Raw genomic sequence first — 5,462 nt, 5'->3', positions numbered from 1 at the left:
CACAACTCAAAGCAAAATGTGAGATTTCCCATTTGCCATGCCTTTTAGCCACTGAGTGAGCTTTCCAGTAGTACAGCCCTGCTTCTGAGATCCACGTGGGTTGCAGGGTGGAAGGGGAAAACTTCTATTTCTCAAACTCAGCTCTACCAAACCACCCATAAAACTGTTCTTATAAAACCATTGCACTGGAGTGCTTCTACAAAGGGAGGGAGAGAATCATTATAAGAAGTCTCAGCTTTACAGTGCTGCATTATCTGCGTAAAGCTATATCAGACATGGGCTTAATGTGCCCTTAATATGCTCTGCAAGATAGATTAATTTCTCCATCTAGGTGTTTTTGAAGTATTCACGGCTGCCTGACACCAAAAATCGGTTCTGAGGGAGAAAGGTGGCATGTGGGGCAGCAATATTTGTTCCGCCTCAAATGATCTGAATACTCAAGTCAATTTCTAGAAGAATTGACCTATTTGAGCTTTTATTTGGCTGGCATATCATTGCCCCTGAATTGTTTGGTTTCATTTTGCATATTGCATATCTGTTTTGTTCTTCAAATTTTGTTCCCCAAATGGTGCCTCAAAGTTATTGACAGTCAGGGTTTATTCCTGTCATGACTTTCTTCCTGAACCAGGTGAGTTAACTGTGAACATAGGAAGCTGCCTTCTTATGGGGTCTGACCATCGTAACTCGTACTTGTTACTCCTAGAATCATAGAATTGTAGAGTTGAAAGGGACCTGAGGGTCATCTAGTCCAACCCCCTGCAATGAAGGAATGGTTAGTAGCACTTCTCCAAGGTTGTCCAAATGCAAATCTTGAAGTTTGCTTGCCTGCTTTTTTTCAAAAGATTGTTTGAATCTGCTTCCTGAGATTCTTAAACTCAGATTCTGGCCAGGCACTTTCTGCAATGGGAAGCTTGCTCTCTCCACCTTTGTGCCATTGGAGCTCCCCTACTGCCAGAGGCTTCTGTAATAAATGAACTCTGGAAGCCATCCTCAACCCATTTTGAACTTGGGAGAGTTCATTATTCTTCTGAGCCTGCTGTCAGTCCATTACTCCTCAAAGCTGCACGGGGGGGGGGGGGGGGGGACAACATGAGCCAGTACAAAACAACAGCAACAACAAATGCTTAGAGCTATCACTTGATTAAAGAACTCTTAGTCAATCAAGTGTATGAGTTCACAGTGAAATTATATGTGCACAGTTCCTTGGGAGTAAGTGGCACGACTTAACCCAATGGGACTTCTAGTTAAACATGCCAAGTCAGTGACTCGGTTAGTTATATTTGCACATACCAAAACAATAGTCCTGAAGCAAAAAGCATCCTTTGTGTTTGTTTGTTTGTTTGTTTGTTTGTTTGTTTGCTACCTTTCTATGCCCCCTTTCATCCAAGGAGCTCAAACTGGTGTTCATAGTTCTCTCCACAACTCCCCCTCCATTTTTATTCTCACAACTAGGGTTTTTTCCCCAGTCGGAGCTCACCAGGAGACAATGCCTGGCTAAGAGACAATGCCTGGCTAAGGTAACCCAGTGAGCTCCATGGCTCAGTGGTGAACCCTGGTCTCCCAGGTCCTAATGTGTATGCTGGAGCAGGCATCATCTTCCAAATGGCATTTCCTTTCATGTAAGGGAGGAGAAGAAGGTTTATTTTAAGATGGTCCTCGATGCCTGCACTTTTTCCTAGTACTTATTATCAGCCCCCTGTAATAGCATATGCCAATCTGATTTTTTCCTGTAGTTTATTACTGCAGATCAGTCAAATTGGCATAACTTGATATAAAATACGCCCCTCAATGAACTGTTTTCACCCTGGTACAATTCCTTATCTCAAACGAGTCCAGGAAGGCATTGGTAAATATTCTGAGCTCTTAATACTTAATGTAAAGATCAGCACACTAATCCTAGGTTATCAGGAAACGTAATTTTCACCTCCTGCTGAGGTTCTGCAGAAACAATAGTATCTTCCTCTTAAAAAACAAGAACCCTAGGATTCAGGAAACATACAGTCAACCAGTTTCGTCATTTCTCAGTAGGGCCATGTCCTTTTTGCTGTCAACTAGGAAAGGTAAAGAAAAGAGATGGGAACTTGTAGGAAATAAACAATAAAAAAGGAATAAAGGTATTATGAGAAATCACCTATCTAAAAAAGACCCCCTCCCCTTTCCATTAGAATACATTGACTTAAAATAGTACAAGAACTCCAATTTTCCAATGGCTGGGTAGCTCTCAAAGCTCCACTGAAACCCCCTCTTTGCACCTCAATAATCTCACGAACCAACACTTCACTGGGCCACAGACCAAGGAATGGGTGAGAGAGAAGCTGTAGCCTTGCTAGTACAGGTGACCGATGAGGAGAACATAACTCTCAAAGGAAAGGCACAGCAGGATGGTGCTTATGTAACAAAGGGCATTTGTGAGGTCAGAACTAGTGACATGTCACAGATCTGGCCCTTGAGCAACTTAGCAGGTGAGGTGGAATCCTCTCCCCAAGTTTGCCACCCCTGCTTTAGGGGTTCACCAGATCTCAAACATCTTCTAGGAAGACCTCTAGATTTTGTTTTGAGATGGCGTTTGTCCAGTACTGAAATTCTACCCTCATCGCTGAAGCTAAAGCAGCTGCTTCAGTAACAGTCCCTGTACTACAGGATCAACAAAATGTTTGCAAGGCTGATATTAGGTCACCTTTCCAGTATAGACTGAATACTGTACCAGCATAAGATTAAGAAATGGTGGAAGCAGCTAGATTCTGTTACACTGAAACCAGCAGCTAAGTGACATTCAGCAAGAGATTGGATTGCATTTTAATAAGCTACAAACAGCCGATAGAGTTGATCCCATGGAAAATAACTCTTGAAGATTTTCCACTTTGATCATGGAAAGAGAGAATCAGCAAGAATGTCAGTAAATGGAAAACCTCTCTACATACTCAGGAAGAACTCCTTGACTTGTGATGTAACTTAACAGCTCTCTTGCAGAAAGGTAGAATAGTTTGGGAAAGCCACATAGGTTTTGATACGATGTCAAAACACTGCAATGGAGGGGAAATAGCAAGGAAAGTGTGGTAAGCATAGTAAGTGCTGTTATTGTTCATTTCCTCAAGATTTGTCTTGCAGAATTGTATTTGGTTACAATTAGAACACATCCACACCACGGATGTAAACTGGTTCCATAATAATTCCCTTTCCAGTGCAGAAGCCTGGGAGCTATAACTTTGCACAGAAGGCTAGAGATCTCTAACAGCGCAGCCCCACCAAGCTACAGTTTTCAGGGGTTCAGGTTGGGGGGGAATCTTATACCACAGAGTGGTGTAAAGTCAATATGACTTCATAGTGTAAATCTGTTTTTACCTACAGTTGTGTAAACATACCTGAAGATCACTTTCCTGGAAGGTAGCACATTCTTGGGGCAGTCTTCCTCATGGTCGGTATCCTTGTGAGACTGCTGTGAATCAGGTAGTTGACCTGGTCAGCTGATCTTAGAACCCATTTGGATAGGCTTTGGGCATGGTCAGATGGTGAGAACTTAGGGCTGGGGTAGGAACTTAGGGTAGGGGTCCTGCCCTAACAGCTGAACTTAAGCCTTCAAGTAGTATAGAAGAGAGATGCAATGCAGTATCTGGCTCCCATTCTGATGATGTATGTATGCTTGGGAAGCAGTTAAGGCTCATCATCAAGGATTTCTCTGCAACAAACCAGCTCAAGAGGACTGGATACATATGGTGGTATTTGTAGTAAATTCTATTTGCAGGTTCAGTAAGTGGCAAGCAAGCATACCTGCAGATAGTATTTTTTATTTAGTTGTTTAGTCATGTCCGACTCTTCGTGACCCCATGGACCAGAGCACGTCAGGCACTCCTGTCTTCCACTGCCTCCCGCAGTTTGGTCAAACTCATGCTGGTAGCTTCGAGAACACTGTCCAACCATCTCGTCCTCTGCCGTCCCCTTCCCCTTGTGCCCTCAATCTTTCCTAACATCAGGGTCTTTTCCAGGAAGTCTTCTCTTCTCATGAGGTGGCCAAAGTATTGGAGCCTCAGCTTCAGGATCTGTCCTTCCAGTGAGCACTCAGGGCTGATTTCCTTAAGAATGGATAGGTTTGAACTTCTTGCAGTCCATGGGACTCTCAAGAGTCTCCTCCAGCACCATAATTCAAAAGCAGATAGTATTAGCATCTGCCTAAATTAGCATCAGCTAATCAGCTTCAATCCTACCCCCTACAAACAGAACAAAACAGCAACACTCTGAGAAATCATTTTGCCAGCCAGCTGTAGATGTTTAAATGTCTTTCTTTTTTAATGGCCAAATTAAAATAAAAACCTCTCTCCCCAATCCCCACTGTGACACACAAACTTCCAGGCAGCAGCCTTGTTTAAAATCAATTGTTAGATCGCTGTGCAGGTCATACCCAGCCACTCTTGAGTTGGTTGGCATCCATTTGTCTTGGGAAACAATGGAGGAGTGCACATTTAAAGGTGAAGTCGAACTGTTGGGAGGTTGATGTGTTTGCTGTGGCTGTAGAGACAGATACAGGAAAGATATGTTTTGTTGCAGCTGGAGCAGGTGAAGGTGTTTGGTTGTGGTAATGCAGATGCACTATGTTAACATTCATTGCTAGTGTCCAGAATGCCGAAAAACACAACACTGGCCCATGTCATTAAAAGTAGTTCACTAGATTGAGGGAAAAGGTAGCTCTTTCAAAATCACTCAACAGTTTCAGAATGTAAACATAGCAAAGTCTGTAATCCATCTATTTACAGACTAGCTGATGCCTTTATGGGCTACCCATAAAGTATCCGATAGGAATCAAGCCATACCCAAGGAATCAGGTCATAAACCAGCAAGGGATATTTATTTATTATTTGGGAAGTATAACCTGCCCCAACCCAAAGGCAGGAAACATTAGCTCAAAACCTCTCCAGAGAACAGAATGAAATTTAACCAAGGTTGAAATCCCCATTCGGCCATGAAGCTCACTGAGTGAGCACTGTCTCTGAGTCCACCTCGCAGGGTTGTTTTAAGGAGGAAGCTGGATTGGGGAGGACCATGTATGCCACGTTCACCTCCTTGGAGGGAAAGTGGGATGGAGATATAATAAATAAGTACCAATACATAAAATCCATTGGCATTTCTCCTCCTTTTCCCAACATAACCCTGAGGCTCCAGACATTAGCCAAAGCAAGTGCATCTGAGAGGTGTGCAGCAGTGAATTGCAGAAGTGGATTCCAGAGACCACAGGCTTGAACAATTTCAAGAGTCCAAGGGGAGACAGTGGCCAAGGTGCTTATTGAGAGGGCAGGGCACACGGGGCCAAAGCAGATGCAACCCCACCCAGTTAGGAACCCCCATCCCATCCCCAGCATATTTGTTCCAAATGCATTGCTACTTGCATTGTTGTTGTTGTTGTTCTTTAAATTGTCATGAGCCACGTTAGAAGCCAATTTATGATTGGCAAGCTGGATAAAGATATGCAA

The 5,462-nt window shown here is 43.3% G+C and overlaps 1 long non-coding RNA gene across 1 annotated transcript; it reads right to left on the bottom strand.

The window, feature by feature from the left end:
* Positions 1 to 578: 578 nt before the first annotated feature.
* On the bottom strand, positions 579 to 3,055 carry LOC310763027. Its single transcript, XR_014548394.1, has 3 exons — positions 2,253 to 3,055; positions 1,925 to 2,051; positions 579 to 699 (listed from the first exon to the last, which is right to left on the bottom strand). It is a non-coding gene; the product is annotated as an uncharacterized lncRNA (long non-coding RNA).
* Positions 3,056 to 5,462: the final 2,407 nt, after the last annotated feature.

The sequence above is a fragment of the Podarcis filfolensis genome (genome assembly GCF_964270895.1).
Source record: "Podarcis filfolensis genome assembly, chromosome: 5".
NCBI lineage: Eukaryota > Metazoa > Chordata > Lepidosauria > Squamata > Lacertidae > Podarcis > Podarcis filfolensis.
This window is presented reverse-complemented; position numbering and strand designations above follow the sequence as displayed.